Consider the following 12,202-nt stretch of genomic DNA (forward strand, 5'->3'; position numbering starts at 1 on the left):
GGGGCTTATCGGAATCTGGAAGCCCCCTTTAACCAGAGAACCCCAGATCCCCTCCCCATGTGAAATGGTAACAGAGTACAAATTTCACAAAAAAAGTGTCAAAATCTTAAAAATGACAAGACACAGCTTGGGTCCTTTATAAAAAAAAAATCAGACAATTCATTATAGCCGTGAGCAATTTTAAATGACTTTTTTTCCTTTGGAAATTTCATTTTGCTCTCGGACTGTTCTAAGCACGGGAAACATGCGCCCCTTTACAGGCATACTATACACACCCCCCAGGTACGAAATTTAAAGGAATATTTCACTTTACTTTTATTGTTTCACTTTAATCATTATTAAAATCAGTCACTGCTCCCGAAAAAACTGCAGTTTTTAAAACTTTTTTTGCATTGATTCATGTCCCCTGGGGCAGGTCCTGAGTCCCCAAACCCTTTTTATGACAATACCATGCATATAAGCCTTTAAAATTCGCACTTTTGATTTTTCACGTTCGAGTCCCATAGACTTTAGTGGTGTTCAAACAAACTTTTTATCTGTTGACAAGTTCTGGTGTGAACCGGGGGAAGGGTGGGGGGGGAATTGTTCGGCTCATCTCTAATTGTAATCATTTGATGAAGAATTTTGCTGCATTCAAATCGAAAACAATATAACATTTTTGGTTTTGACTGATTCGAAAATGTATCGTTTTGATCGCAGTTTTCGAATCAAGAAAAATAGGTCAATTTGAATTTGAAAAAAAATAAATAAAAAAAAACGAAAATTCCAAATGCGAATTTCGAATACAAATTCCGAAAAAGAATTGAAAGAATCGACCGAATTTAACTAAAATGAAACAACTAGATTAATCACTAGTTGATTAAATGATGGCTGGGCTGCGCGGCTCTCGTTGTGGGTGGACGTCATATGACGGCCTCCCAGGACAACCGCTGTTGCGTACCCGCGGTGGTGTGCTGTGTCAGTCTGACACAGCACTACACAGATCTTGGTAAAGAGCCCCTGACGGAGGCTCTTTACCATGTGATCAGCCTTGTCCAATCACGGCTGGTCACGATGTAAACAGGAAGAGCTGTTGATCGGCTTTTCCTCACTCCCGTCTGACAGACGCAAGTAGAGGAGATCTGATCGGCTGCCCTCCTGATGGGGGGGGGGGGGTCTGTGCTGATTGTTTATCAGTGTAGCCCCCCCCCTCGGATGCTCACCCAGGACCACCAGGATGCCTCTGGGACCACCAGGGATGGCCACCACACTGGACCACCAGGTATGCCACCCTAGATCAGGGAAATGCCAATCAGTGCACAGGCAGCTGCCAATCAGTGCCCATCCTCAATGATGGATAGTGCCATCAGTGCTGCCTAACAATGCCATCTATCAGTGCCACATATCAGTGCCCATCAGTGCCCAGCAGTACCGCCAATCAGTGTCCAGCAGTGCTGCCTATCAGTGCCACCCATAATTAGCCATGAGTGCAGCCTTTCAGTGCCCAGTGTCACCTATCAGTGCCCATCAGTGCCCACTGATGCCACCCATGAGTGACCATCAATGTCCATCAGTGCTGCATATCAGTGCCACCCATCAGTTCCGCCTACCAGTGCCCATCAGTGCTGCCTATCAGTGCCCATCGTCACTGCCCATCAGTGCCACCTCATCGGTGCCTCCTAATCAGTGAAAGAGAAAACGTACTTATTTAGAAAACAGAAACAAAAGAAAAACTTTTTTTTATTCAAATTTTTAGGTCTTTTTTTATTTGTTTAGCAAAAAAGAAAAAAAAACGCAGAGGTCATGAAATACCACCAAAATAAATCTCTATTTGTGGGAACAAAATGCTAAAAATTCTGTTTGGGTACAGCGTAGCACGACCGCGCAATTGTCATTTAAACAGCGACAGGGCTGAAAGCTGAAAATTGGCCTGGGCAGGAAGGAGGTGTAATTGCCCCGTATTGAAGTAGTTAAAGAATCAAAGCGAAACAAGTTTTTCCCTCATGCACATGTCTAGTGACGTCAGCACGTAGGCCCCCCCTTCCGACGCGTTATCGGAAACCATGAAATCAGACCGAGACAGGAGTACAATTAAATCACACTTGTTTAACCACTAGGCGTCCGCGCTATAGCCGAAAGACGGCTGCAGCGCGGACGCCAATTGCCGAGAGGTCCTCCTGTTTACTTCCGCAATGCGCACTCCCGCAGACGCGCATCGGGGAAGTTCTGTGCTGGCCGTGTCCCTTGGACACAGCCAGTCATAGATCGCTGTAAATGGGCAATCACAGCGGCCGTTTATAGTGCGACCGGCGTGTCCAATGAGAGATGATCTCATATGTAAACATATGAGATCATCTCTCATTGCCGGCTCTCCCTCCTCACACAGAGACCGCGTGTGAGGAGGGAGAGATGAACCGCTGCAGCGGTCAGTGAAAAAAAACAAAAATAAAGTGACATCTGTCCCCACTGCCATGTGTCCCCACTGCCTTGTGTCCCCACTGCCACATGTCCCCACTGCCACCTGTCAGTGCCACCTGTCCCCAGTGCCACCTGTCCCCAGTGCCACCTGTCCTCAGTGCCACCTGTCAGGGCCATCTGTCCCCAGTGCCACCTGTCCTCAGTGCCACCTGTCAGGGCCACCTGTCCCCAGTGCCACCTGTCCTCAGTGCCACCTGTCAGGGCCATCTGTCCCCAGTGCCACCTGTCAGGGCGATCTGTCCCGGGTGCCATGTATAAGTGCCATCTGTCTCCAATTCCACGTATAAGTGCCATCTGTAATCAGTGCCACATGAGTGTCACGTGTCATCAGTGCCACATATTAGTGCCATCGGTCATCAGTGCCACCTGTCATCAGTGCCACCTGTCAGTGTCACGTGCCATCTGTTATCATTGTCATGTGTCATCAGTGCCTCGTATCAGTGGCATCTGTCATCAGTGTCATGTGTCATCAGTGCCGCGTATTAGTGCCATCTGTCATCAGTGCCACGTGTCATTAGTGCCACATATTAGTGCCATCTGTCATCAGTGCCACGTGTCATCAGTGCCACATATTAGTGCCATCTGTCATCAGTGTCACATGTCATCAGTGCCACGTATTAGTGCCATCTGTCATCAGTGCCACATCAGTGTCACGTGTCATCAGTGCCACATATCAGTACCATCTGTCATCAGTGCCACATCAGTGTCACGTGTCATCAGTGCCACATATCAGTACCATCTGTTATCAGTGCCACGTCAGTGTCACGTGTTTTTGTCCTGGTGCTCCAGGGCCTTCAAAAGTATAATAGGTAGTCAACAAGTTAGATGTGTACTTTATGCTCCTAGAACATGTGACGGCGCTCCCTGCATGTTGAGCCTCTTTATGTGGCCAGGCTGTGGAAAAGTCCCACACATGTGGTATTGTAATACTCAGGAGGAGTAGCAGAATCTTATTTGGGGCATTATTTGTGGTATACACATGCCATGTGAGAGAAATAACCTATTACCATGACAATTTTGTGGGGGAAAAGAATCTTAATTTTTCAAAAGAATTGTGGGAAAAAATGACAACATCAAAAACCTCCCCATGCCGCTTACTAAATACCTTGGAATTTCTGCTTTCAAAAAAGGGGTAATTTGGGGGGTATTTGTACTTTCCTGGCTTGTTCGGGTCACAAGAAATGAGATCGGCCACCAGTACATCAGGTCTGATCAATTTTTTATGATTTGCACCAAAGCTTGTAGAGTCTCTAACTTTCACAAAGACCAAATAATATCCACTAATTTGGGTTATTTTTTTTACCAAAGATATGTAGCAGTATAAATTGTGGCCTAAATTTATGAAGAAAAATTTATAATTTGCAAAATTTTGTCACAGAAACAAAGAAAAATGCGTTTTTTTTTCAAAATTTTCGGTCTTTTTTCATTTATAGCGCAAAAAATAAAAAACTAAGAGGCGATCAAATACCACCAAAAGAAAGCTCTATGTGTATGAAAAAATGGACAAAAAATTCATTTGGGTACAGTGTTGCATGACGGAGTAATTGTCATTTAAAGTGTGAGAGCGCTGAAAGCTGAAAATTGGTCTGGTCACGAGGGGGGCTTAAGTGCCCTGTTGTCAAGTGGTTAATAATAAAAGTAAAAAGAACAAACGTAGTCAAAACATTGCCAAAGTTCAGGAACCGGAATGGATAGTCAGCCAAGCCAAGAAGTCAGGGATCAATGTAGCAGAACAGCAAGCAGGATCTGGAGCCAAAAGGGATGTCAGCAAAGCAAGTCTTGAACAGGATCGTAGGAGATTGTCTCTGTGATGTTGACCAAGGCAAAGGCAGAGATCATCTGGACTGGATGGCTTAAAGCGGGGTTCCACCCTAAAGTGGAACTTCCGCTGATCGGAACCCTCACCCCCTCCGGTGTCACAATTGGCACCTTTCAGGGGGGAGGGGGGTGGAGATACCTGTCAAAGACAGGTATTTACACCCATTTCCGGGCATAGACTCCCGTGGGAGTCTATGCCTCTTCCTGTCCTGCCGCGCTGTCTGCTGGGACACACATGGGTCCTAGAGACAGCGCAGACAATTCCTATTGCGCTGCGTGACTCGCGCATGCGCAGTAGGGAAGTGAAGCGAATCGGCTTCACTTCCCGATTCCCTCACCTAGAATGGTGGCGGCAGCAGCTGAGAGCCGAGCGATCGATTGGCCTCGGCATCGCTGGACCCCGGGACAGGTGAGTGTCCATTTATTAATAGACATGTGCATTCGTTTTCGTCCGAATTTCAGCTATTTTCGTTTTCGTTTTGACAAACGATAACGAAAGCACAAAATCCGAAAAACGAAAGATCCGACATAAATAAATGCTTTATTTTCGTTTTCATTGTTACAACAGTTCGATATAGAATAGGAGATTCGACATGACTCTGACAACAATCTGTGTCTATAGAACCTGTGGTCGAATGTGCTTAACCTTACCTCTATTAGTCCAAGATTATATAGAGAAAATATTCGACAGAGAAAAAAGATTTGACAGAGAGAAAAGATTCTGCAAGTTACTGTCCTAAAAAGTGTTTGGGGACCCGGGTCCTGCCCCAGGGGACATGTATCAATGCAAAAAAAAGTTTTAAAAACGGCCGTTTTTTCGGGAGCAGTGATTTTAATAATGATTAAAGTGAAACAATAAAAGTGTAATATTCCTTTAAATTTCGTAGGGGGGGGTTGTCTATAGTATGCCTGTGAAGGGGCGCATGTTTCCTGTGCTTAGAATTGTCCCTGCACAAAGTGTCATTTATGCAGGAAAAAAAGTCCTTTAAAATCACTCGCAGCTATTATGAATTGTCGGCTCCGTAATACAGAGAACACTCATTGAAAGTCATTGATAAAAAAAAAAAAAAAAAAATAAAAAAAAAAAAGCGTGGGGGTCCCCCAAATTCAATTACCAGGCCCTTCAGGTCTGGTATGGATATTAAGGGGAACCCTGCCTCAAATTTAAGAAAAAATTTGACGTGGGGTTCCCCCTAAATATCCATAACCAGACCCTTCAGGTCTGGTATGGATATTAAGGGGAACCCCGCGTCAAATTAAAAAAAAAATTGACGTGGGGTTCCCCCTAAAAATCCATACCAGACCCTTTATCCGAGCACGCAACCTGGCAGGCCGCAGGAAAAGAGGGGGGGACGAGAGAGCGGCCCCCCCTCCCTCCTGAACTGTACCAGGCCACATGCCCTCAACATTGGGAGGATGCTTTGGGGGTCTGTGACCCCTCAAAGCACCTTGTCCCCATGTTGATGAGGACAAGGGCCTCATCCCCACAACCCTGGCCGGTGGTTGTGGAGGTCTGCGGGCGGGGGGCTTATCAGAATCTGGAAGCCCCCTTTAATAAGGGGACCCCCAGATCCCGGCCCCCCCCTGTTTGAAATGGTAAGGGGGTACAAAAGTACCCCTACCATTTCACAAAGAAAGTGTAAAAAATGTTTAAATAAAACAAACACACTTTTGAAAAATTCCTTTATTAAAAATAAAAAAATAAAAAAAAGATTCCAGCGGCGGTAATCCACTCTTGCTATCCATCGACGGACGGTCATCTCTCCAGCGATGTCTAATATCATCCAGCGCAGCGCAGCATCCTTCTTCTGTCTCCGTGGAGGAGACACTACAGGCATTCCGGCGGCTGACGTTTGTTATATACGGAGGGCGGGGCCACCCGTCACCTGACCCCGCCCCCCTCTGACGCAAGGGGAAACCCGGGGTTCCCTGTGACGTAGGGGTGACCCGCACCCCTCTGATGTAACACAGGCAGGTTTCCGTTACATCAGAGGGGGGCGGGGTCACCCCTACGTCACGGGGAACCCCGGGTTTCCCCTTGCGTCAGAGGGGGGCGGGGTCAGGTGACGGGTGGCCCCGCCCTCCGTATATAACAAACGTCAGCCGCCGGAATGTCTGTAGTGTCTCCTCCACGGAGACAGAAGAAGGATGCTGCGCTGCGCTGGATGATATTAGACATCGCTGGAGAGATGACCGTCCGTCGATGGATAGCAAGAGTGGATTACCGCCGCTGGAATCTTTTTTTTATTTTTTTATTTTTAATAAAGGAATTTTTCAAAAGTGTGTTTGTTTTATTTAACCATTTTTTACACTTTCTTTGTGAAATGGTAGGGGTACTTTTGTACCCCCTTACCATTTCAAACAGGGGGGGGGCCGGGATCTGGGGGTCCCCTTATTAAAGGGGGCTTCCAGATTCTGATAAGCCCCCCGCCCGCAGACCTCCACAACCACCGGCCAGGGTTGTGGGGATGAGGCCCTTGTCCTCATCAACATGGGGACAAGGTGCTTTGAGGGGTCACAGACCCCCAAAGCATCCTCCCAATGTTGAGGGCATGTGGCCTGGTACGGTTCAGGAGGGAGGGGGGGCCGCTCTCTCGTCCCCCCCTCTTTTCCTGCGGCCTGCCAGGTTGCGTGCTCGGATAAAGGGTCTGGTATGGATTTTTAGGGGGAACCCCACGTCAATTTTTTTTTAAATTTGACGCGGGGTTCCCCTTAATATCCATACCAGACCTGAAGGGCCTGGTAATTGAATTTGGGGGACCCCCACACTTTTTTTTTTATTTATTTATTTATTTTTTTATCAATGACTTTCAATGAGTGTTCTCTGTATTACGGGAGCCGACAATTCATAATAGCTGCGAGTGATTTTAAAGGACTTTCCTGCATAAATGACACTTTGTGCAGGGACAGTTCTAAGCACTGGAAACATGCGCCCCTTCACAGGCATACTATAGACAACCCCCCCCCCTACGAAATTTAAAGGAATATTACACTTTTATTGTTTCACTTTAATCATTATTAAAATCACTGCTCCCGAAAAAACGGCCGTTTTTAAAACTTTTTTTTGCATTGATACATGTCCCCTGGGGCAGGACCCGGGTCCCCAAACACTTTTTAGGACAGTAACTTGCAAATTAGCCTTTAAAATGAGCACTTTAGATTTTGAACGTTGGAGTCCCATAGACTTTAATAGGGTTCTAAAGTATGCTATATACTAGCTCCGTCGAATCTTCTTTATACATTCGACAGACACCATAAGCCTTCAAACACAGATTCGACCGTGATTCATGTGGATTTTCGGACGAATGCAATTTTTGAACGAAAAATGAAATAAATAAAAACGAATTTTGGGAGTAACTAAATAAATTAAGTTTTCAGACGAAAACGAAATTCCGAAACGAAATATTTTACTCTGCACGTGTCTATTTATTAAAAGTCAGCAGCTGTAGTATTTATAGCTGCTGGCTTTTAATATTTTTTTCCCCAGTACAGTCCCGCTTTAAGTGGGCAGGACTGATGAGCAGGATCATCAACAACAGTTGAGTAACTGTGAAGACACTGAAGAGATAGTAGCTGGCAATTAGCCAACCGCTGAGCAGCCAGCTCAGAGAAGGAAGGGCTGAGCCCAGCCCTGACACGCGTTTCGTGCTCAAAGACGTTGGGCGGCTCCCTTGGTGTAATGCCCCTCATTTCCAGTGCTGATATTTGGCTGATGTCTGGTGAGTGTTCTGACATTCCACACTTACCACTGGAGGAAGGGGTGAAGCGCTCGGTATTGAAGTAGTTAAGAATGTTCGCCACACTGGACCGAACCAAACCCAGGTATGTTCAGTTCCTCCTGATTCCTGTAGCTCAGCGCCAATAAAAAAAATCCAAAAACCCGGCCCCAGTGCCTGTTTCCCGCACGTCGACATTTCGATTATTTATTGCCGCGTGCCGTCGTCTAAAGTTTCTCTTCACCTTTTGCAGCACTGGCAAGGTCAAAAGCCGGGATTTTCATCTCGCCGTCGTTTTCATCTAAACGTGACATTCTTACCCGCTCGGGATGGAATGTGCAATATTCATTCCGGATTCCTAAGTGGAGGATTTTCTAGAAGAGTCTTTTTAATTATTCTTATCGTTTTCATAATGTAATTCTCGCCATGGAGAGGGCTTCCTGTGACAAGTTCAATCCATCTGCTAAGCTCCGTAGAAAACCTTTTGATAGTGTAACCGGCGAGCTGAAAGGAGAAGGCGACTAAATTCACTTTCGTTATGGTGGGAGAGGGGACCCATCTGCTGGAGACGATAGAGGCCTGTGTGTGAAATGATGTACTAACAGTAAGTATTACCAGCACACGCCGGAGAAAGCCAGGAAGGAACGTGCAACCGCAACCATGGCCTTGGTCGAAAAGTTGGGTTCCCGCAAGAGCTGAAGAGGGACCAACGAAGGTCAGAGATCTTGGAGAAGGAAATTAAATCTGAACTCTACATGGATATACAGTAAAACGTACAGGGGGGGTCAGTAGTTATACCAGTAGAGAGGCTCCCACCGACCAGCAGGATAAGTACAGCAGCAGCAGGTCACCCTGGCGGATAACGTGGGCTCACCAGAGGTACCCAAATAATCCCCCAAAAAATAATTTCACCCAAGATTCACGTGTTATTGTAATGGGATTCCATGGATTCTGTGGAAAAATGGATACATTAAATTTCGCCCAAGATTCACACAATATTGTATTAGAAAAATGGATGGAAGTCCTCTGAAAACATTGATAAAGAGATCCCTTTGTGTATAAAATGAACCATATGCGTGTAAAGGTAGGTGTCCCAATACTTTTGACAATATAGTGTATATATTCAAGGTAATGGTTGTAGAGGGGTGGGGGTGGGGGGGGGGGGAGCTGGGAACTTCACGCACACTGGGTAGGAAACCAATTCAACACACTGCTGTCCAGCTGTCCACCAATAAATACAAAGTCGACTTTGGATGGACTGCGAGACACTAAATAGCAATTTTCCCGGCAAAATGAACGTTGACAACCTTACATAAAAGCCGATCGCGGCTGGATCCAGCCTCTGACCCCGCCACTTAGACTCTTGTCTTTTTAGGAAGCTGTGCGAATTCTATTAAAGGTTATTGGGAAGTTGCCCGACCTTCTATTAGGCCGTGTAAGTGAATCACCTGCGAGGCTACTCGGCGGGTTATGTTAATAATAATAAAAAAATAAAAAAATCACCGGCTCGGAGAAGGACGGGAAAGAAAATTGAAGATGACTCAATTCGGTTAACACCAAACCAGCTCTCCGGGTCTCCTTCCTGAGAGAAGATCGAAAAATATGATATCTGACTCCGTGAGGCGTCTTTGATGCGCGCAGGATTTAGAAGAGTATCTTGGCTCGCTATACAAGCCACGTTCTGATCACAGCTGGAGGGGTCACCATTAGAAACCACAGAAGAAGTCAAGAAGCCCATTGTGCCCCAACAGGAAATTACGAGTGAATGCTTCCTAGATACGTTTCCTATAACTTCCAACCAACTGCAATTGCCAATAAAAGCCATTAAGCACTGAGCAAGTTGATTGCTACATAAATGGTTTGTGCTACACATTTTTTGTTTAAATATGTATTTAATAATAAAAATAATAATAATTAATTATAAATATTAATATTTATATATAATATAACTATATATAAATATTTAAAAAAAATTATAATATAAATTTATATTTAATTAATATTATTATCATTATTAAAACAACTACAGTGGAACCTTGGTTAACGAGTAACGTGGCTAACGAGCATTTTGAAAGACGAGCAAGTTGATTGCTACATAAATGGTTTGTGCTACACATTTTTTGTTTAAATATGGATTTAATAATAAAAATAATAACAATTAATTATAAATATTAATATTTATATATAATATAAATATATATAAATATTAAAAAAAAGTATAATATAAATTTATATTTAATTAATATTATTATCATTATTAAAACAACTACAGTGGAACCTTGGTTAACGAGTAACGTGGCTAACGAGCATTTTGAAAGACGAGCAAGTTGATTGCTACATAAATGGTTTGTGCTACAAATTTTTTGTTTAAATATGTATTTAATAATAATAATAATAATAATAATAATAATAATTAATTATAAATATGAATATTTATATATAATATAAATATATATAAATATTTTAAAAATGTATAATATAAATTTATATTTAATTAACATTATTATCATTATTAAAACAACTACAGTGGAACCTTGGTTAACAAGTAACGCGGCTAACGAGCATTTTGAAAGACGAGCAAGTTGATTGCTACATAAATGGTTTGTGCTACACATTTTTTGTTTAAATATGTATTTAATAATAATAATAATAATAATTAATTATAAATATTTATATTTATATATAATATATATATATATATATATATATATATATATATATATATATATATATATATAAATATTAAAAAAATGTATAATATAAATGTATATTTAATTAATATTATTATCCTTATTAAAACAACTACAGTGGAACCTTGGTTAACGAGTAACTCGGCTAACGAGCATTTTGAAAGATGAGCAAGTTGATTGCTACATAAATGGTTTGTGCTACTAATTTTTTGTTTAAATATGTATTTAATAATAATAATAATTAATTATAAATATGAATATTTATATATAATATAAATATATATAAATATTAAAAAAATTATAATATAAATGTATATTTAATTAATATTATTATCATTATTAAAACAACTACAGTGGAGCCTTGGTTAACGAGTAACGCGGCTAACGAGCATTTTGAAAGACGAGCAAGTTGATTGCTACATAAATGGTTTGTGCTACACATTTTTTGTTTAAATATGGATTTAATAATAAAAATAATAATAATTAATTACAAATATGAATATTTATATATAATATAAATATATATAAATATAAAAAAAAATTATAATATAAATGTATATTTAATTAATATTATTATCATTATTAAAACAACTACAGTGGAACCTTGGTTAACGAGTAACGCGTCTAACAAGTATTTTGAAAGACGAGCAACTTTTTAAAAAAAAATTCTGACTCGGTTTGCGAGTGTTGTCCAGAATTCAAACTAATGTGGAGTGCAGTACCGCATTTGGCTAGAGGTGCTGGGGGGCACCGGTGACTCACAGAACGGTTCAGAGCCGTTCGGAAATACTCAGTTTCCGAGGGTTTCCGAGTTCAGCCAAGCTGTCCCCGAGTATTTCCGAAGGCTCTCCGGTGCCCCCCCATCCACCTCTGGCCACATGCGGTATTGCATGCAATAGAAGTCAATGCTGAAGGAATTGTCTTTGTTTCCATTGACTTCTATGGGGAAACTTGCTTTGATATACAAGTGCTTTGAATTACAAGCATTCTCCTGGAATGGATTATGCTCGTAATCCAATGTTCCACTGTATTATTACTATTATTATTATTATTAGTAATCACTGAGAGGTTGATTGCCACACATTTTTTTTTTTAGCACTGATCACTGTATTGGTGTCACTGGTCCTCGCTGACTAGTAAAATCAATAAAAATAAATAAAAATTCCATAAATCTATCCTGTAGTTTGTAGGCGCTAAAACTTTTGCGCATACCAATCAATATACGCTTATTGATTTTATTTATTTTTTTACCAAAAATATGCAGCAGAATACATATTGGCCTAATTTTATAAAGAAATTGGATTTTTAACATAAAAAAAAAAAAAAAATTGTTTTTTTTGTTTATAGCACAAAAAAATAAAAACCACAGAGGAGGGCGTGGTTTGACCTCGACGGAAGATGGCCGCTTTACCCGCGAGCTCCCGCTGACAGTGATATTCAACTGAGTTCCACGGAGGTAATACCACCCGAAAACCACGAGGACATCCTCCCGCAGCTCCTCCGCCCCCACGATCGCGTTCT

Source organism: Lithobates pipiens, unplaced genomic scaffold, assembly GCF_037356315.1.
Source record: "Lithobates pipiens isolate NorthernLeopardFrog02 unplaced genomic scaffold, aLitPip1_a1.2 Scaffold_18, whole genome shotgun sequence".
NCBI lineage: Eukaryota > Metazoa > Chordata > Amphibia > Anura > Ranidae > Lithobates > Lithobates pipiens.